At 45.8% G+C, this 22,835-nt stretch overlaps 1 protein-coding gene across 1 annotated transcript in view; it reads right to left on the reverse strand.

The window, feature by feature from the left end:
• Nucleotides 1–22,835, reverse strand: part of LOC108152169 — a 70,634-nt gene that overhangs the window by 36,769 nt on the left and 11,030 nt on the right. Inside the window, exon 2 of the mRNA XM_033386703.1 lies at nt 7,806–7,827. The gene's annotated coding sequence lies outside the window, so the exon portion shown is untranslated. The remainder of the gene's footprint in view (nt 1–7,805; nt 7,828–22,835) is intronic.

Raw genomic sequence — 22,835 nt, forward strand, 5'->3', positions numbered from 1 at the left:
GGAGCGGTGCAGTCGTCGTCGATGATCGCCTCGCTTCGATTTGTATCGCTTTTGCATTGCTTTGGCCCCAAATCTCCCGCTCTCTTTCTTCTCGCTTTCATTGTGGTCCGTGCCGCATTGCTGCTTTATAGATTTGTTGCAAGTCCAATGCTGCACTGGCATCGGCATCGGCTTACCATGGACGCGGTGCCTATCGAATATTTCATAATACGATGACGAAGACGACGACCTACAGCAGAGCCAGTGCCTCGTAGCCGCCGCTGGCCATTAAAAGCGAGAGTCGTAAAAGCCAGTCAGTGCCACATCCCCATTGCCTCCTCCTCCTCCTCATCCTCTGCTCCTCTTCTGCTCTTCTCATATGCAAAATCAACAAATTTATCCAACTCTATGCGAATAAGCTGCTCAAATTTACTCACTCTTTGAGGCATTTGAAACAATGGAGGGGCTCTCACATAAACACACACACACACACACACACACAGGCAGAAGAAACCCCATAAAACATAAAACAAAACCCCATTTTATGGCATCTTCCAATCACACGCAAAAGGAAAATACGCGCTGAAATCTTTATGACGGATTCAAGTTTCTATAATAATACCTACGATATATGCCACATTATAATCTTTTAGCATAGAAAAAGTTTCTAAATTGCCAACGAAATACAAAGCTTTGGCGTTTTTATTGTCTATGCCCCCCTCCCCCTGCCCATACCCCTGCCCATACCCCTACCCATCCAATTTTATGCCCCCATTTAGTGATGGTCTTTATGGGGGCCCTGTGCTGTGTGTTGATTGCCAAAATTGGTATCTTGTTTCATGAATTTCACGAATTTCGAATGGCAGTTGATTTAGGAATCGATTTTTATGATCTATATCCACATAATGAACGAATGTTTACATCATCATCAGCGAGGGAATTTCGATTTGTATCTGTAGGCATTTCGTAGGTATTCTATTAGTATTCATCTGTTTTTCGGAAGTTAATAACTGAAGCAAAATGGGACTGGGAGGGAGCTACAGGTGGATTGATATTTACCCTTAACCGTCAAGCCACACTGGAAGAGAGAGAGAGAGAGCAACGGATAGAGAAGCACAAGTCTCACTGGGAGAGAGAGGGGGAGAGTCTCACTGGGTGAGAGCTAATGCTGCAGCAGGATAGAGAGACACCCTTAAGTGCTAAGCCACACTGTGAAATAAAGAGATGTTTCTTCATTCTGGCCATTATATTCGCGAAAATTCTATTGTACCCCCGATAAGGTCTGCCTATAGTTTTCGATATACGAGTTTTATGTTCTTTGGTTATTCTTTTGACTGAAACATCACTTGAAGACCACTCAAACGTTCTATGAAATGCAAATATCTTTAAGTGAATTCCACGCAAGTCGTAAACACACCCTTGAAATCATCAATATATACTTCGTAAGACCAATAAATATGTAAATCCCCATTCATAAAACCCATGGAATACACAATTTATGGTCATCTCTGGCGACAAGTCTTTGCAGAGCATCCTCAACAGACAAGAGACAAGAGACCAGACTGAAGGTAGGTACAACTTTTACTGCCACTGGGACTGCGACTGCGACTGACTGCCACTAACAATGTTGCAAAGTTGTTGCAAGTTCCGTTCCCTCCCTCGCACTTTGGGAGGCATGCCGCACCACATTCCCGACAATTGTCCCCGAACAAAATCGTGCTTTAAGGATCGCGAATCTAATCGGGGGATTGGAAAAACAATATCTATGCTAATCTCGTTACAAGATCATTCCGACAATAAAATGGTACTCCCCCGCCAGCCGCAACCAAGCAAAAACAAAAACAAAAACAGAAAACACACAAGAACCTGTACAGGGTACACTGTTGCATGCAACAAGAAAACAAACAAGAAAACAACAAATAATGAGCCGTAATGAGCAATGGATCGCCACACAATTAGCCAAAAGTTTTCGTCGTTGATTTTTTTTTGTTTTGGCTACAAATTAAAACAAAATAAAAAAAAGGCTGCACAGAAAAAAACCACACGAAATTAAACAAACAAAACATTCGAGGATTTATATGGCCACGGCACTTGGTTTTTCGGGAAATTGCGCGGAAAATTACAAGAAAATCGTGCAAGCTCTTGTTTGCCCACAGAAAAGCCATGAAAAGCCACAGCCGCTGCCACAGCCACCGCCGCAGCCACAGCCGCCGCCATAGCCACAGCCTCTCCGTCGCGCTCGTATCTTTTGGACTTTCCAACAAATTTAAACGTTACATGCGAGTAGATTTCAACGCGATCCGATCCATCGATCGATCCATGGGTTGCTCGTGCACCCACACACACAGATGCAGCACTGTGGGGCACATGATGCAATGCAGCAGCAGCAACAGCAGCAGCAACTCCTTGCCCTCAGGTGCCTGCTTTTCACTTTCCTGCCTGCCTGCCTGCCGAATGTCGAATGCCTTCCTGCCTTCCTGCCTCCCCAATTGGCCCCAAAACAAAGTCAGTCACTCAGTCAGCGGCCAAAGAGCCAAAAGTCAGTCATTTTTAGTGACTCGACGACTGGCTTTTGTTGGCTTTTGTTGATTTCTACGATTGGCGTACAAAATAACTGCGACTGTCATTTTCCACCAATCGCCGAATTTTCGACTGCGGCGACCTGCTGGGCCTTGCCTTCTTCCAGCGAAATTTTCCTCAAAATCGAAAGCCGAAGCATGGCATACGCTTTTAAAAGCTGGAGCCATGAAAGTGCATCCTTAAATGCTAAGCCATACTGGGAGAGAGAGAAGCGTCTTTGGGGCAATCATTTGTATAGAAACGATGGAGGGAGAGAGAGAGAGAGAGATTACCTGCTGGGCATCAAACAGTTCTAGCTAAGACACCCTGGAAGAGAGATACATACAAATAGCGAGTGAAAGAGTGCTTTTGGTCACTTAAAATCAGACTTCCCAATTAATTTGCTTAAAAACAAAAGAAAACTATTGCTATTCTGCTAAGCCACACTGGGAGAGAGCAGAAAAGAGATAGACGGAGGGATGCCAGGTATTTTTGATTATTAAGGACTGAATTTCTCAATAGCCCTCTTGGAAAAAACCCAAAACCCCTTGCCTTGCCTAGTCACAAAGATGATCTCTAAAAATCTGTAAAAACCCCCTAGGCCCATAATACCCCTCTCCGAAAGAGTATCTCCAAAGAAACGAAACATTTTTTTCGTTCGGTTGCCTGTCTGTCGAGTGAAGCAAAATGTCAATTTTATCCGCTGTTTGCTTTTCTGTTTTGGCGGAAAAATAAAAAGGAAAAAAAACCCGAAGAAAAACCTTTAATTTCAGCTTTTGGATTGCATTCAAACATTGCGCCTGTCTCTGCCTCTGCCCCAGCCTCTCGTCTGTGCCTCTTGCCCCTGCCACTGCCTCTCGCCACCCAATTGCCTTGCAATTTACGTTGAAAATTCGCTTTAGGCGCGCCATTGAGTGTTAATTAAGCATTTATTCAGGCATTGGGTGTCAAAGATTTCCGACTCTAAAGAGACCCGAAAATTAATGCCAGTTTTTCTTTGTTATCAACATTTTTTTTTTGATTTTTATTTGATTCCTCGACTGATTTTTCGGAGTTAAAGTCCAAGGCGCAACTTCATCGATCATTGTCGGTTGGTGGCACTGTGGCATTGTCAAAAATCTACACAAAAATACACAGAAAATGCCAGAGGGCCCCCACAAATGTTGATGAGACAGCCCAGCAGCCCTCCACTTGAGAGGCTCCAGAGACTCGCGTGAGAGAGAGAGAGGGAGAGAGAGAGACTTAGATGAATCATTTCTTCCGCCACACAAGCACTTTTAATTGGTCAATAAAAAGCGGTATAATCATAGAGGAAATGCCTTAATTTGCATATTTGTTGGCCATATTTTGGCTAGATTTTGGCCATACATTTGGCCCATTTGCATGACAGATGAATGACACGTTAAATGTGGCATATTGCTGTGTCAAATTCTCAAATTAAAGTCACATCAAATGCCGAAAACCTGTGCGGAAATGTTTCTTAGACTCTGAATAGGTTTTACGAGTAGAAGGTTTTCGGGGCTTCTCGGAGTAAAGGCCTGGCCTGAATGATTTCAAAGGAACGCGAAGGGCTTTTGAGGAGAAGTACAACTTTTTTCCACCAGAAGGTGGATATCTTTCGTACTTCCACTGGGACTTTTCCTCTACAAAATTCCATATTTTTCCACAACATTTCCCCGGCGCTTTCCCCGTACTTCTTGAATGTTAATTGAACTTTGGACACCATCCAGTGACACTTCGCTCTCTCTCTGTCTCTTTGCGCCTGGCTTTCCACTCACCCTGGAGTGTCGCTCGTCTCAAGCGGAGGAGCAACCTTAATCGGGCATAGGAAATGCAACGGTAAACATTATCAGCGGAGAGGCCCACGCCTCCCCCTGGGATCTGGAGGAGGCCAGACCCCAGCGGAGAGGAGCAGCAGCGGCTGCTGCCGATAAGCATCGCTCTGCCCCAGTAGTACAATGCCGCACAGACATCGCCTGCCCTCTCTTTCTCTTCCTCGTTGTGTGGCAGCTGCTGCACTTCCTTGCTGGCACTGCACGTTGCAGTGGCAAGCAGTGGATGCAGTCAATGTGCCAGTTAGGCACTCAACTATGCGTATCTGTGCATGTGTGTTGCATGTGCAACACTTGCAAACAACTTTATCACGCCACGAATCTCCACTCGTCTCGACGCACAACACAACTGAATGAATGACTGACTGACTGACGGACGGACTGACGGCTGACGTGGTCTTGATTGAAATGCGTCGACATGCCACTGCCGCCACCGAGTGGGTGGCAAGCTGCGACTGGGACTGGCACTTGGGGGCTTGGGCGGAAGGGAAGGGAAGGGAAGGGAAGCCCAGGTTTCCCCAGGTCGGTGCGTATGTATTAATTAGTGTCAAGTGTTGTCGCTTTGAGTTACGCGCCCGAGGGACTACTGCCACAGTGCCTGCCCCTGCCCCTGTCCCTGCCCCTGCCACAGCGTCACAGAGCGATAACACAAAGCGATAGTAACAGGCAGCCGCCACTTGTTTGCCTCTGCCTCTGTCAGTGCCTCTGTCACTGCCTCTGTCGCTGCCTCTGCCACTGCAACACGTTCTTCATAGACTCTGCGTAATCGATGATGACACGTTTTGCCCGGGATATTCCGCCTCAAGATCCTCCACAGATGAGGCTCTCTGGGAAGCAGCTGCCGCCTGAAAATTGCAGAGTAGAACAGCAGCAGACGGCGGCTCCTCTAAACATAGAGGAGAGCTCCAGCTCCAGCTCCAGCTGCAGCTTCTGCTGCCTCTGGACTCCTCTTTTCCATATACTCGCATGAAAGATACTCCTGTAATATTTTTCGCGCATCCAATTACATTTATGTGCTCGTAAACTAAAAATTCTCCCCACAGCCTGGCTGGCTGTCCGCCTGCCCGCCGCCCGCCTGCCTGAATGCCTGGCAAACGCTTTGCCTTACAATAATTACATATGTGTAAGCCATAAGCCCATGGGTAACGTCCCTCCCTATGTGTGTAAGCCCGTGATTCGCTCGGTCGCTCGGTCGCTCGGTCGGTGGGAGCGGCCGTTTAGGGGAGTCTCATGAGACTTTTTTCTCCTGATTTATGGCGAACAGTGGGGGAAGGGGGGGAGTGGAAAATATTGTTAAAATTTAAATGAAAGCTGCGAGAAAAACTAATCTCAAATTAATTTCCACAAACCATAAAAGAAACTATCTTTGAATCTGGAAAGAAAAGAAACGAAACGAAATATCTTTCAATCTGCAGCTAAAGGAAACGAAACTTTCAGTCTGCAAAAGAGAAGAATCATCTTTCAATATTCCATAGAAAATATGTATCTTCCAATCTGCCATGCAAGACAAGTATCTTTCAATCTGAAGCTAAGAAAAACTAAAGAAAAGAACTCTTTTCCTGAAGTCACGTAGGTGATTTGATTGCAAATCCTCGGCACTTTCCTTTTGGGAGAAACTTCGTTGGCAACTTGTTAAAAAAAAAAGACGAGCCCACATATGAGGACGAGTGGAAAACTGGGGAAATTCTCTCAAACTAGAACTACGCCTACAAAAACCACTAAAAATTCAAGAGAAGTCCGGCTTCGGCGTCGAAGTTCTAGATACTCTCTGCGGATCGATCTATTTGATACGAGATCGTATGGAAGATATGACATGAAAATGCTGGAATATGGCCAATGCCATGTTGTGAAGTGTTTCAGAAATATTTCACAGATAGATAGAGTCCACATCGACTCCTCCATCAAGAATACGTTCTATATGGCGTCGTAGATGCCTTCAAATCGGTGGAAGATCAACTTTCAAGCAAATAGAGAATCTCCCAAGAGTTTCCTGGCTTTTTCTAAATTTTTTCAACTGCTAATCTGAAAAGGAAATACCTTCTGGAAGAGTACAACAAAAGCAAGAGCAACAGCAAAAAAAGGCATTAACCGCATTGGGGGTAAATTGCAGAAGGCATTGATTGGATTTCCATTTTCGTTGCCCCCCAAAAAAAAAAGATGCTCCAAGGAGATGCACTCTCGAAGGAGAAGAAGTTCAAGAAGTGCCACACGGATCTCTGGTGTGGTGTGAAAATTGTTTTGGCTCGAGGCATGCGGCATGCAGCACTGCGGCACTGCGGCAGTGGGAGAGCAGTAGAAAGAGAATTATGTGGCACTTTCATATGGCCATAACCGAGCAGCATGCAGCATTCAGCATGCAGCATGCACCATGTGAATGTCGATTGCCGTTTTCTCAGCTCTACGGATCTCCTCCACTTTTATTTTCTAGTTCATGTTTTGAAGCGATGCCAAGGCTACAGCTACTGCTGCCACTACCACTAGCACTACCACTACCAGTGCCACTGTTACTGCCACTTGTGGCAATTAAAATTCTTTCGAGGCATGAAATTCAAGAACATGTTTTCTTAATGAAAATTTTCGCTTCGAACCATGTTTAATAATCAATTATGGCTCGAGTGTGTGTTTGTGTTGTCATTGACCTTCAATCTGGGTCTTAAGATCTCCAAAGATCTTATTTCTTATAGGGTCGTCCACACCCCGCACCCATCAGAGGCCCTAATAGATCAGGCAATTACCAAATTTTGAAAGCCTCTTAGCTTCTTTTGATGTGAATTTTCGGTTCATAATTTGATATTTCAACATAGTTGTCAATCATGGAAGCTGTCTCCGGCCTCCGGTCTCCCCGTCTCCGGCTTGTTGTTTGGGGCGTGGCATGGGCCACAGATACATCTACATCTACCTGTAGATCTCTCTCGCTCTCCCTCGGCATCTTTTGTGTGGCGTTTATTAATTTGATCGTTTGGGTTTTCTTGTCTGCTGCCGTTTGACATGATGATGGGTGCCCCATCCACCGTCCACCGTCGACCGTCCGCCGTTCAGCATTCATTTTCGACAGCCCAGGCAGCCCCCGTATTCTGCCACTGCCACTGCCTCTGCCACTGCCACACAGGGCTTTTGTTCCGTAAAAATACTTCAGCACAGAGCCTTCAGAGCCAGAGCCCCCACGCACTTGTCATAATAGATTCGTTTATAATTTTTATTTCGTTTTTTTCATTCCGTTTTTTTTCTTTTTTTTTCGGTTTTTTATAGTACCTACATTATTTTTGTTGTTCCTGTATGCAGGTTGATTTTTTGTCGAGTTTTTGGGGCTTGCCGCACATTAAACGTAATCGTAAGCGGCTTTTGTTGTGCCCCATGAGCAGATTTAAATACCCATACCCGTACCCATACCCGTACGTACGTTTACATATGGTGGCGACTGTTTGATCTACGTACCTCATAAATCCATGGACAGGTTCTGAAAAATATAAGAAATAAATATTGAATATTTATTGCATTTAAAGTGGATAACAATTTCAATTAGTCTTGGGTATTATATATTTCCACAAGAATTTCCATAAAAATACTAGCAACAAAAAGAAAAACATGTAAGATATATGGAAACTTTTCTGCTTTAGTTTCAAAAGGGATTAAACAATTCTCTAAAAATAATATTTATTTGATATTTAATCTATAATCTCCTCAATTTTCCATTTGCGTAAGCATTTTCCCCATACAGATTTTTTACAGAAATTCGTATCAAAAATCAAGGAAAATGGTTTAAAAAAATCCCCAAAAATTCTACTCATGTGGTCTATATTTTCTACAATTCTGGAGTCTTTTCTGCAAAAGGTTTCTTATAAATTTCCTACAAAATTTCATGAATTTATCTCTGGTGGAGTTCCATCTATATTTGTCATGCTGTTTTCATATGAATTTTGCATAAAAATTAAATTCTTTAGTACTCTCTTCCAGTGTGTCTTAGCCGTAAAGTGTGGGTGAGCATTTAGCAACCTTTTCTGCTGTAGCTTTTATATGAATTTTTCAAGAAATTCTCATTCAAATTCCGTTCTTTTTTCATGCGTTTTTCACGCACAACTGTACCTGCATCGTTTTTTGCATGCGTCAAAAGAAGTGCAATGCCTGCCTGCCAGAAAAGTGTTGCCTACTTCAGGGCATTCAAGCATCCTGCCCCATCCTTCGTCCTTCCAGCCTTCGTCCCGCCCCATCCTCTCTCATACAGAACCGTTCTAATGAACATATACAAAAATTTCAAGTGCCAGACGCGACGATGACGCGACGCTTTTCTGCCACCAACTGCCCCATGCCTCTCCTGCCTCTCCTTCTATGCCCCTAGGGAGATGCCTCTGATTCCACAGTCTGGAAGCCCAGTCTGGTGGCCTGTCTGTCTGTCTGTCTGTCTAGACCATGGCTAAGACCTGCGTTTAAAATGCAGCCCATTGTTGGTGTCGTTTCGGGTCCCCATTCTGCTGCTGCTCCTGGAGGCTGCCACTGCTGCTGCAAGTCTCCCCAAAGGCTCAAGACAATTGAGTCTGAGAGCGTAATTTGCAACTGCCTGAGACGCAAAACCTGGTGCCCAGGATGCAGTATGCAACCTGCCACTGGCCCCCAACCCTGGCAGGATACGGGGCAGACACTCGGGGGAGAGGCGGGGGCCTAATGAGTGGGGGGATCTGCGATGCCAGTCATGACTTTGGCTTCCAGCCTACTCCCAACTCCTCCATTCCCTGGATTCAGTCTCCTCCTGCCTCCTGCCTCCTGCCTCTATCCCAAGCTCCATCTCCTCTCCTGCCTCCTGTGACATGTTGTTGCTGTGCTGCTGCTGCTTCGGCTGTGGCGGTGGCTGTTGTTTTGGCCCCCGCTTGCTGCATTTTGCATCCAAAGGCTGCTGCAGGCGAATGCACCAAAAAAAAAAAAAAAAAAAACACCAAGAACAACATGACGAAAACTGTTTGTACAGTAGCCCCCTCCTGCCCCTACCCACTGTCCCCTGGAGGAGCGGGCACGTGGAGGGAGAAGTCGGGAGCCAGAGGTAGGAATCAGAGTTGGAGCTGCAGTCGGCGGCAGTCGGTGGCAGACATCGTCCTGTGGCATACCCAACAGGCGTTAATAATCATTCTTGTTTTTTTCCTTCTTTTTTTTGTGTTTGCAAAAAAATGCAACGAGTGTTTTGTTGTGTGTTTTTTTCAACTTTTTTTTGTGTGTGTTGTTTTGTTGGTTGTTGGAATTGCTGTTCTTGATACCCTGTAAAACTATGAAAGTGGGAGGGATAGCATCGAACAAAGATGTATCTTATCGGTGGGTGTATTCTCGAGGAGATTGAGGAGATTCTCTCCCTCAGAAAAGTGCAGGGAGAAGAGTAGAGTGGAGATATCTGGATGTCGAGGTACGTGTGCCTCGATAGAGTTCAGTTTCCTCTGGCTTAAACGCCCTCTTCCAAAGTGGCTTAGCAGTACTGATTGGGTAGGGTGTCTTGCTGCCTGTACTCTTCCCTTCTGGAGTATTTCTGCATGCATTTTTAGCTTGCAAGTTTTTTCCTTTTGGGCCTGGGATTTCATTACTTTTTTTTTGTGCGAAACTTTTTCATTTTGTGCAGTCAGACGACGACGTCGACGACGACGACGTCATAGAGAGTGCATTGACTGAAGTCTGGGAAACGAAAAAAAAAAAAACACGAGTGGAAACCGAAAAAAAAGAGGAGAGAAAAAAAAGAAAAGCAACCGCCAAAACAAGCGGCAAGTGGTGCATGTGGAGGAGGTGGTGCATGGAGATGTGGTGCCGGCTGCTGCTGCTGCATCTTTTGTTGCAATGTAGCAACGACATGCTGCAGCAGGAGAGTGCAACGTTGCAGCAGCAGCAGCAGCAGCAGCAGCTCCTCTGTGGAGTGCATCTCTGGAGTTCAGTAGCTGGCAGCTTTTTGTCTTTGCTTCTCGCAGGAAGCGTTTTAGCTGCGAACCAAAACAAAAAGTTGTTCCAGCCATAATTAAGACTTGGCTTAGACCCCGGCAAGCCATGACAGAGTAAGAGAGAGAGAGAGAGAGACAGTCGCTGGCTCTAAAGTGTTATTAGTTTTTTATTTTTTTTCGGCCATTGTTTCTCTTTTGCCAAAGGAAGTGCCACCGAAGGAAGGAAGTTGCCAGGGAAATGGTGGATTAGGAGCAGGAGCAGGAGCAGGAGTGGCAGTACATGGACCCCCGATCGAGTCCGTTGCACTTGCCACCCGCCAAAAGAGACGCCACGCACTACGGCCAAAAGCCAAAGTCAAAGTCGAAGACCACCTGCTTCTCGTATGTTTTTTTTTTTGCCAGGGAATCGGAATTGCCACGAATTGTTTTTGGCCCGAAAATTTCAGGCATCACTGAAGCCTGAAACAACAGAAATACTTCGTATATTTAATAGGAGCATTTCCTCTTTTTTTTATGCTTGAAAAACTTCCTCGAGAGGCAGGAGGCAGTCGTGGCAGGAAGGAAACTTGCAGCAGGCGACGACTGGTTTGTGTTGCTGTTGCTGTTGTTGTTGTTGTTGTTCCCCCTGCCACCGATTGACGCGACTTTGGCTTTGGCTTTGGCGGTTATTAGTCGCGCGACTGCGGCTGCACGCGAATGTTTTGCTTTTATTTTGGCGCTGCCGCTGCCGCTGCCGCTGCCGCTGCCAAAGCAAAAATCCAATTAGCTGCTCAAAAACTTTTGCAAATTCGCGCAGGGAAATTTAATTAATGTTGACACAAAAGTTAAGGCCAAAACTGAATTGAAATTGGATTTGCAGCGGGTAGACAGAGAGAGAGAGAGGGAGAGAGGGTACAAAGGGTAGAGGAGGGGGGGATATGCTATTGAGACTGCGAATAAATGGCATGCACCATTGAATGGTTGACCTTTCGGTACTTGAACTTTTCAATGGAAATATTGTACATTTATTGCTCTACACTTTTCACCATTTTCCATTTGGTATTTGGTATTTTCCCCTGTATTTGTGCTTCCCTCGCCTCCTGTGCTGCCACAGTCACCTGTCATTTCTCCCATGTGGCATCTACAGCAGGCCATGGAAATGGAAACCCAACAACAATCCGCCATTAAGCGACGAGGCGACGCGGAGACCGCAGCCGAATGGATGACCAGAGACCGCATTTCCAAATGTTGGCCACAGAACGCCCCTGCTGTCTAAAAAACGGAGAGCCCCCCCCCTGGCGTAGAGCGGATATTGAGACTAGCAGATACCCTGCAAAGGGGGCATTCCGTTTCCTTATCCCAGATACAAAAACGATCCGTTCTCAAGGTCTGTTGATGCATTTGTGGATACAATTTGTATCCATTATCAACTCGGGGCAGTTCCATATCCCATAAATACTTGAATAGAAGGAGATACCTCCCAATACATCACCTTGATCACCGTTCCGTTCATTCTAGATACAAATATAGTGAAATTTCGAAGATTCTGCCCTTCTGTTACATGTCATCGCTGAATCGCCATGTACTCTGTGCAATTCTAGGGCGCATTTCAACACCGAAAATAGAGCAGTACCAGGTGCCCCAGAGTGCTGCCCCTCTCTCCAGCAGCACTCCCCACCCAAGGGGCCAAAAATGGACTCTACGACGCAGCGTTTTTCAAGCGTTAAAACATAAAAATGTCATTAACACTCAACAGATTTCGCAGTGCGCCGCGGCGGTCGAAAGCAGCCAGCCAACAGGGCCAACAGCAAACGGTTTAAATGGCCAATAACAAATTGTTGCAAATGTTCGTTTCGTTCCCCGCCAAAAAGAACAACAAAAACCACAACAACAACAACGCAACGAAACCCCGTCTACACACAGCACAAAGTATTTTTTCTTTTCCTTTTTTTTTTGTTTTTTTTTGGTTTTTTCCCTTTAGTTTTTCCGTCCAGTATTCGTTTTTTCCTCGTGTTTTGTTGTTGTTGTATTTTTCGCATTTTGCTGTAGACGCGAATTTATTTGACGCTTAAAACCGAGCTGCAGACAAGAAAATGACACAGAAACCGAGCTTAAGCCGCGGCTTAGAGAGGCCCAGAGCGTGGCTCAGAGCTGGAGGCAGTCCCCTCCCCCCAGCAGCAGCAGCAGCAGGTGGGGTTAGGCAGCGGCAGCGGCAGAGACAGAGGCAGAGGCAGAGGGTATCATTTACGCCATAATTTTTAGCTGGCTCTGAATATTTTCCTTAATGGTTTTTAATGAGCGGCTTGGCGCGTAAAAGTGTTGGGGTGTTGAGAAATATGGCTCTGATTTATAGGAATCCGTAGTCTATATTTAAGGCCACACCGAAAACGAGGCAACGAGAGCTAGTTGCAACCTACGATAGCACTCCAAGTATCTGTATCTGTATCCGTAGCCGTATCTGTTGTTAATAGTATTGGCATTTGCTGATGGATCAGATCTCTGGATTGGCGACAGCCTAATGGGGGTTCGATTTGCTCGTTCGTTTCTCTTTTACTTTGTTTTTGGGGGTGCAACGAAAAAGGTGATTAAGATGACGGCAATGATTGAAAGTAGGCAATTTTTCAAACAAGAAATCATGTGGATTAAGGGACTATACTGTATTGATTGGCTAAAACGAAAATAAAAGGCAAAAAAGGCAAAAAATATGTAAATTCAATGGAAGTTCCATTCGTTTCAAGGCAATCCACCAGTGGGATTATCCCCCATTTATCTGTGCACCTGTTTCCATTGTCCCCTCAAAGGCATTCTCGAAAAAGCCACTCCCAGGCTCCATGAAACCTTTCCCATGATTACCTCCCAGCGTCGCAGCGCCTTCCGTCCCGCCCTCCATGGGCCATTACAGACACTTCCTCTGTGGGGATGCTCTCTGCTCTCTACTCTCAATTACCCTGCGAGATTGCCTGCTAACTGGTTAACTGTTCACATCCTTATATGACTACGTGTTGACAACAAAATTAATTCAAATTAGCAAAGAATTAATAAAAAGAGAGAGCAAAAACCACACAGCCAGAGCCAGAGCCAAAGACAGAGCCAGAGCCAGAGCCACAGCCAAGGTTAACAGACAGTGGCTTTGGCTTTGCGTGTTGCAAAAGCCTTTTCTTTTTTGTTGCAGCTGCTACCCCTCACATCCCCCTTCCCCCGTCCCCCGTCCCCCTACCGCCACCAAATAACCGAAGAACAACTTGTGGTAATTGGATTTTGTCTGAAAAACACCGATACCCTGGATAATAAGAGACATAATTGCCATGCATTTTCGATGCATAATCTCTTTGTGCATGACTCTCGATATCCCATTACCCCTCCGCTCTCCGCTCCCCCCTCTCGTAGCAGTGTGATGATTGGGTCTCCAAACAGAAGCCATGGAGACTCTGGCATCTATGTATCTATCGCCACTGTCTTTGCATCTGAAGTGAGACATTAATCTCAGTTAGGGTTTATCTTTGATGCATAACAAATGAGGCGCTTTTGCTGCGGACTAAAAGCAGCTATTTATTAAACGCTGCTCCAACACAAAAACAAAAACAACAACACAGACACGATACAGAGGCGCCGGCTCCCCCAGCGATCTTATTAACCCAGTTCTTTCCTTATTTTCCCCCCCTTTTCTTACCTACCAAAATCAACAGAAATCTCCTTAAAACATTTTGAATACGTCTTTGCATTCTGTTGCCTTCCTTCTTGCCAAAAAAAAAACGACAAAAAAGAGTAAATCTGCTCTCATGCACAAAAGTAAACACAAAACAGGGGGAAAAAAAAAGAAAATTAAAAGAGAAAAATACACCGAAGGAATTGCAATCACTTTTATGGAGGTCCACGTGCAGGTCCGAGGGGAGAGACCCCGCGACCACCCACCCCCCCCTCCCCCTCTGCTCGTCGTCTGTGCAAACAGCCGCCAGCATCAATCTTCTAATGCGTTCAACAATTTTTTATTTTTTTTTTTTTTTTTCTTTTTTGCACTGTTTTAGCAGTTCCCCTTTCTTTGTACACCAAAATATTCATTTTTTTGCATATTTTTTGGTGTTTACTTTTAACGTAGGGAATACCCTTTTTTATCTCAGGCCGAAGGCTGAAGGATGTGATGGTTTTTTGCAAAGAGTTGGCTGTGTAATTCCACAAGATATTCCCTTATAATCTTTTAAAATATTTCAATATTTCTACCGGGTTTTTTTGTTCTTTTTTTAAGGAGAAAATATATATAGAAATATTTTTTGCTTATTTTGAATTTCTTCTGTTATTTTTTGCATTTTTAATCGATTTTATGTTGGAAAAATCATAAGTTTTGTTGGAATATTTCCCGAAAATGTAATTCAGCTATTTCCAAGGTAGGTCCATCCTTCTGTTTTTTCCATAGAGACACCCCCTTTATAGGGCAGGGTAGGGCATCCCGCACTTCGTTACTCCTCGCTGGCTGGTGCCTTGTCTTGCCAGTTAAAGATATTTTCTCAGTTTGCCGAAAAAAAAGATTTCTGTGCTACATTTTTGGTTTGGTTTTTTTTTTTTTCGGGGGGCCTACAACTGAGAGAGCCCGAATTGACTTGTTGTCACGCCCCCTCATAACCTGCCCCCTCCGTCATCCGTTCGCCGTCCTCCCCCCACCCCCGCGGCTGTGTGACAGCGACATGCAAATTTATGAAAGGCCCCTTGTACGGAGTATACAATATTCCTTTAGTTTTGCGAGGAGGCGGAGAGTACTGCCGCTCGCTGCTCGCTGCTCGCTGCTCGTGTATTAATTTTTACCGCCGCGCCGCCGCTGCTGTTGTTGTTTATTGATGCCGTTGGCGGCGGGACGACGACGACTACACGGGACACGCCACTTGATCTGGAAGCAGGGACTGAAGATGGAGTTGTATCTCAAGCTGCAAGCTGAGGCTGCAACAGAGGCTGAAGATGTAGCTGGAGCTGGAGCTGGAGCTGGGGGTTGAGGCCTTGTTTTCGTGCGGCGGGAACGTTGTTAATAATTCGCTCGCATTACGCGCCGCGATCTCGAAGGAAGATGTCGTCTTAATGACTTCATTAATATTGAGTAAAACACAGAGCTTGCACCGGGCCAGGGCTTGCACCGCGGAGGCAGGCCGAAGCAGGCCAAAGGAAATGCAACGCAAAAAAAAAAGAGTCAAGTGAATGAGCAACGAAATTCGCGCTCAATTGCCAAAACCAAAACCGAGGCCCCCATCCCCCCCCCCCAACATTAAACCCACGAACGAAATGCTTCACTTGCTTCGATTCAAGTTCCACTTCACGTTGCACGCTCCTCTCGTGGACGGGGAATGGGGATGTTGTTGCTGTTGCCGTTGCCGTTTCCGCTGGCGACTCACAATTGATGAGGCAGCAACAATAGCTATTGCCCCTCCCCCACTCAGCGGGTAAATACGGTATCTGTACATTGCATCTGTATCTGTATCTATGTATATCTGTATCTGTGGTGTAATTAAAATTAATGCGAAACTTAAGCGGCGAATTTAATAAGAATGCATAAGGCAGTCGGAATCGTTGGGATCTGATTTAACGAGTGTGTACACCTGATCTCAGGGTTAATGCCTGAGAAATGCATTTAATGTTAGATTCATGTCATGTTAGATTTATAGCAGATTTATGTTAGATCTTATTCAATAGATAAATTGCTTGTGAGGCCAAGTGTGGTGCCCCAGGCTTGGGATACATTCTTGACCAGCAGTTCCCTTCTGGAGTGTTGGGGATTTTCCATCAAAATCTATTTTTTTAAGTGGTATTAAGTTGGATAGGAATTTATCCATCTATTTATTAACGATATTTTAACGATATCCAGCTGTTAGATTGGATTTTCTATGGCATAGGAGGTTCTGGAATCGTAGTTTTTCCTTAGGGACATGCACAGAAATTCGATCAACAGCTCTGTCGAAGATTATCAACATGTTAGAATGACTTTTGGGAACATTTCCTGTTCACGTAATGACCTTCTATCTGTTAAAGACTTAAGGTTTTCACAAATTCCCTTTGCATACAGAAAAAAAAGAAGCTTAAACTTGAGTTTCCTTAACTTTTGGCCAACTTTTGTAGCCTCTCTCCGTGCCATGACTCTTGTGACTTGCCTTCAATGGAAAGACTCGAGGTCTTGCCGCAATCTCCCTTTCAACTCTGTTGCATTTTCTTGGTATCAAAGCCATAAAAGATATAAATGCTTGATGGCAATATACACATCATCATCATCATCTGCTGTAGTTGTAGCTGCAGCTGCAACTGAATCAGCACTGGAAGCAGCAGTGTGTGGGGCAGGAGTCGGGAGCCGGGAGCTGGGAGCTGGGAGCAGCTTCATGTCACATCCGCGTGACGACATCAAGGCGAAATTAAAATAGCGACATTTTATTGAGTTGTCAGTTGCATGGAATGGAACACATGATGCAAATGCAACAGGCCACGCCTCCACCAGCCTCAATCCGGCCCACTCCCAAGTCCACACCCAAAAAGCAAAAAATACTAGGGGGAAAAGCCAAATAAAAATTGTATGCAAAAGGAGTCGAGACGACACGAGACGTGCGACACATGTGGATGAGGATGAGGTGCTGATATTGCAACGCCCCACAGAACAGCCCCCCTGCCATAAAGATTACACTGCACTACACCACCGCACCATACATATTCCAATAGAATATATTGTAAACGACAATCTTTTAATTTTTCACAAATTTGCTCAACATTTTGTGGGCGTTTTCTTCTCGCTGCCTCCTCAATGCGTGTCCGTGTGCGTGTGTGGGTGTGGGTGCTTGTGTGGGTGTGGGTGGCAGCCTTTATTTATAGACCTCGTATGTGAAGCATATAATTTCTCACAGTGTAGGGGCGAGCGAGGGAGAGAAGTTCATTTGTTAACCCCTTGATGATGATGACGATGACGATGACGATGATGACGACGATGGTAGGAGGGCAAGCGAGAACATTTTGCATAATTTGGCAGAAATTAAAAACGAGGGTAATATCCATACTTGTACATGCATAATGATGTATGCACATGTATGTATGTATGTATATGTGCATGGCATATAATATCCACATACTCTTATGAATACTTATACTCGTTTGTATATTCGTTTCCCTGGCGAACAAAAGAAGGGCGTTGAAATTGACACCTCGAGTGCAAAAGAACAGAAAGGAAAAAAAGGAAAAAAAACAAATAAAGGCAGGAGAAATAATATATAAACCCTTTTTCGACAGCCAGCCAGCACAGAAAGGAACTTCGGGCTGGCCTGCTGTCCTGCTGGCTTTCCAAATGTTCAACGAAAATAATATTCACACTCCGCATGGACTAACGGACGAGCGCTAGAGCGGAGAGCGTGAAACGATACGTGATCGTGAGTTCTGATATTGCACATTTTTTGCTCTCCGCCCTCTCCCGGGCCATCTACCATCCCATCCCATCCCATCCCAGCCCATCACGCTCTCTTTGCACCTCGCACACCTCTAGAAGTTCGCTCTCTCTCTCTCTAGGCAATTTTTAGCTATTCTTCATTTCAATTGCTCTCTCAGCAACAACAACAATACGACGACACTCGGCTGCGACGACGCATTAAGGGAGCTTTTCGTTGTTTTCGTCTCTTGCGCTTTGGCTTTCACGAAATAGAGCTTGCGGCATTCTTGTCGGGAAGGTGCCGATTGTGCGACTCTCCCCTCCCCCTTCGGCAATGCTGATTAGAAAATACTAGACGAGGCGTGGCGCGGCGAGGTGAGGCGAAGCGAAGCCCTTCCTTCCGCGAAGCATAAGAAATAACTAACGGGATATTACTTCACTGCGTGGATTCTGCATTTTATATCCACTTCCTTATTGCCATACACTTTCTATGCTGTATCGACACTATTAATACCCTTTATACACGTGTCAAACAAAAAGCACAGCTGAAGGAGAGTTTGCAGACGGGGACAGAGGAGACTTCTTTGTGATATTCCTTCAAATGTCGCTGTTTAAATGATTATACCTAATATACTCGAACTTCATTTCCTCCTGTCGTATGCAAAAAACATCTCCCATCCCTAAATTTGCACACACCGAGGACCGAAACCGGGACCGGGACCCGGACGAACGACGAACGACGCACGTCTGTTGCGGACACACTTTGGCAATTCATTTAATTATTATATTATAAGGCAGCACACAGGGACAGGCACACAGGGACACGGGCACGCAGACACACAGGGACACAGGCAGCACTGACACTGACGCACAGAGATCTCTCACACACAGCTGCAGCCATAATAAAGAGGAAAACGGCCATAAAACGCTCGCACACAAAAGTGCCAGGAAACTTGTGTAATTCATATCGCATAAAGCGAAAGCCAACTAGAGAGAGGGGGGGAGGGCGCGGTGCGTGGAGAGAGAGAAAAGACAGCTCGTCGTAGCAGGCAGCGCGGGACTCAAAGAGGATGAGAAGAGGTGGTAAGAGGGGTCTGGAGAGGATACGAGTATGCCTGACAACCGCAAGGCAACTGCCACACACAGATACGCACACCCATACCCATGTCCATGTCCATGTCCATACCCAAAGCCAATGTTACATGGCCAATACCCTCCTCCTCCTCGATGCCACACAATTGGCTTTGACAATCGAATACGAATCCGCTTCAGCGCACCAGCGCTCCAGCGCTCCAGCGCTCGTCCCTTTGGCCATAGTATCAATTGCAGCACCTCAACCCAAAAGGCCAAGCACCCCCCTCTTCACCTCGTCACCTCTGCCCCTCTGCACCGCTTCAGCGCTGCTCTGTGTCGCTTTTTCCGCTTCTTTTTTAGCCACAAAATTACATGAGCTGCTGCTGCTGCTGCCCCAAAGCCAACAACCAACAGCCAACAGCCAAAAGCCTCGAGGCCCAATCCCCAATCTCAACTTATCGCCGGCTTTTGGTCATGTTAATTTTTAACCTCAGGCTTCGAGCTTCGGGCTTCAGCCAAATCGAAAGCTGATCGTATAAAATTACGCCTGACAGCGGACGCTGAACGCCGGACGGGAGGAGTGGGGAGAGGAGAAGAGGGGGAGAGGATACGATCAAGACCGCAAAAGGTGACACTCCCCTGTGGCTGTCACTATATATAGATTACATACAGCAGATATTGTACAGTTGCTGATCTCTGAAATGACTCTTTGGCATACTGCAGTGCTGCTCTGCTGCCGCTCTGCTGCTGCTCTGCTGCCGCTCTGCTCTGCTGCTGATCCTCGAACGGAAAGTAAAAGTATGGACAGCAGCTGCTGCTTTTTGGTGGTGGTGGTGGGGGGGGGGGGGGGGGGGGGGGGGGGGGGGGGGGGGGGGGGGGGGGGGGGGGGGGGGGGGGAGAGGGATTTCGTTCTCATTGGAATGCTATAGATCTCTGAAAGCTTTTCCACAAGCCCAAAAGCATGGCCTCTTGAAAAGGAGTCTGGCGTTTATCTGATGCGCTTTTCCGGCGAAACTTTTGTCGCTCTCTAATTAACTTTAACTTCTTTGGCCGTAGACAAATGGGAAATCTCTTCATCAGTCCGTCACACGCAACTCTCTGCCAAAAACGGCATTGACGTGGTATCTCTCTCTCTGTCTGCCGCTGCGTAGGGGCCTTAATTCCCATGGATATTCCGGACTATAAAACGAAACCAGTGGTCGGCCAATGGGCCAATGATTGAGCAATGCGTGGGAGAGACACAAGAGCACAACAGCTTGTGGCCGTTAAAGGGATAACATGTTTTTGGCCAGACCTGGGGAGACCTGTGGAGACCGCCTGTTGATTTGCCAGCGATCTAATACCACATTAATTTGGTAATAAAAATAGATTCTGTTGCCCATAAACACACACAAAATGTGACACAATCAAAAACGGCAAGCGGCGGCTCATTTATTGATAACACAGTTGGAGACCCGGCCCAGTCCCAGTCACAGTCCCAGCCGCAGTCCCAGCCGCAGTCCCAGTCCCAGCCCCAGTCCCTCCCCAGAGCCATTGGCCACGAACCGGTTGGCGCGGCTGTGGCTTAAAGACCGGGGCGTGTTTTAGCATTTGTGTTGTGTGTGTATTAGCGTTAGCGTTAGCGTTTTATGGGCGCCAAAGAGTCACCGAGTTACAGAGTCGGATCCAAAGTGGTTTTAATAAGCAATAAATAGAATATTTAATTGAGAAATCAAATGCAATTTTCGATAAATAAATGAATGCTGAAAAGTGGAGTGCATGCAAAGCGAAAGGAATGCACAGATAGAGGATAGGGTCTCTCTCTCTCCCTCTCCCTCTCTCTCTCTCTCTGTCTGTCTGTCTTTTTGCTTGAAATAAAAGTCACTTTGACTAATGAATCAATTTGCCAGCGGCGGCAGAAGCCTAATGATGAAGTTGCTGGCAGGGGCAGAGGCAGAGGCAGATGCAGGGGCATGGTGGCATGACTGTCTATATAGCTGTATATCTGTATATCTGTATATCCCTCTCTGTGTCGGAACTAAGTTGAGTTGATTAGGGGAGTCGAAGGAGGAGAGTCCCGTCCCATTAATGGACAAGCTCACAGGATATGCTGCATACAAAGTGTTCTGTGTGCGTGTGTGTAGTATATGTGTGTGTGTGTGTCCCTCGCCAGACAGTTCACATGACGTCTCTGTTTGTTTTGTGTCTCTACCTCCACCACCCCTCTCTCCATGCACCACTCTTGTTCTCACAAACTCTTATTTTTAGTCGTCGTTCCTCAATTAATTGCAAACAACGCAACACAAAAAACAAGAAAGAGAAAAAGAAGAGAAGTAAAACCAAATGAAATCAACGAACCCCCTTCGGCCCGCCCCCGACCGCCGGCTGCAGCCGATCCCCGTAGCCCATTGCCGAAGCAACAACAAAAGCAAAAGCTTGAGCTAAAGTTGAAAATATACCGTTTAATGCCCAATGGCCACGCCTACTTTTCCCACACTATGCTCGTCCGGCACTCACACACACACCGACACAGAGGGCAGACAGACAGGCAGCAGGCAGAGGGTGTGTGTGTGTGTGTGTGTGCATTACGGGTGTGTGGGGTGTGGGGTGTGGGGGCGATGCCCAGGCGAGGAGGAGAGCGCTTAAAAATGCGTAAAAGAGTCAACTTTGACTGCAAACTGCAATGAGAGGATGTTTGTTTGAGTTGTTGTCGATACCCTGTAGTGCCCTGGCACTGGCGCTGGCATATACGGACTGCCGCTCGTTTTGGACATGGAATTATATATTAGAATTAAAGAAATAATGATACCTGTCTGTATATTATATAAAACAGTTTTGGGGGATCGTCGCCCGCTATATTGCAGCAACCTTCTAGCGAGTGAGCCGGGGGTTGGCCATTAGAAAACTCTACCATATAAGAAAGTATCTATTTAAGGAGAGAGTAATGATAGACAGTATTCTAGCTCTATCTTTATCTCAATCTATTTATCCATCTCTCTATCTATCTATCTTTCATATATCAATCTTTCATCTATCTATCTATCCATCTATCTATCTGTCTATCTATCTATCCATCCATAGATAGATCTATCCATGTATCTATGTATCTATATACCATCTATCTATCCATCTGTTTTTCATATATCTATCTGTCTATCCATCTATCTATCTATTTATCCATTCATCTATCTATCTATCTATCTATCTATCTATCTATCTATCTATGTATATACATATCTATCTATATATCTATTTATCTATCTATATATCTACCCATCTATCTATCCATCCATCTATCCATCTATCTATCTATCCATCCATCCATCTATCTATCTATCCATCCCCCCATCTAGCTACCACTCTACAGCGTATCTCCTGGTCGTCTCCTTTGACTCGAATCCTTCGGCTCTGGTTCCTATGCAGTTCTAGCTTCACTTTTAGCATTTTGCATTTTGTTTGCGCTGTGTCTGTGTCTCCGAGTTGATTGCACCAACGACTACCACCCCCTCCACCCCCACCACTCCCCACCCACTTTAACTGCACTCCACCCCTCCCCTCCCCTCCCCCCTCTCTCTATCTTGTTGCTTCATTTTCACTGATTAATAAGTGAAAAGTTTTACCAAAGTCGACGGGGAAATTTCTTGCTGACTCTCGGCCTGCACTCTTCTGCATTGAACTTCAAGTTTCTTGCTTCTGCTTTTGCTTTTAGCAATGACACTTTTTTGCCATTCTGGTGGAGCATTTTAGCATTGATTTTTAATTATAGTTTATGCCGAGTATTTCATAGATGGGGCCATGGACGCGTGTGTCGGATGCGGATGCCGATCTGTTTCAATTTCAATTCCCAAAAGTCGCCGCCGAGGCCTCACCTACGTGAGTTATGTGGCGGCACGTGCCAGGGGCGTGGCAGGAGGGGATCGCACACACACAGACACACACACACACACACACCTAACTGCTGGCCATCTAATAAACAAGTTTACTGCTGAAAGGAATGGCGGGGATAAGCGTGCTGCTGGTTGCCGGTTGCTGGCCGCTGGCTGCCCCATCTTTCGCGCTCGCTCTTTGGGGCCGCATTTTCCAGCTGCCTGGCTAATCGGTTGCGTAATCTTAAACGCCAAGCAACGCCAAGCGGCAATTGAAATGGAT

Source organism: Drosophila miranda, chromosome XR (assembly GCF_003369915.1).
Source record: "Drosophila miranda strain MSH22 chromosome XR, D.miranda_PacBio2.1, whole genome shotgun sequence".
In the NCBI taxonomy this organism is placed as follows: domain Eukaryota; kingdom Metazoa; phylum Arthropoda; class Insecta; order Diptera; family Drosophilidae; genus Drosophila; species Drosophila miranda.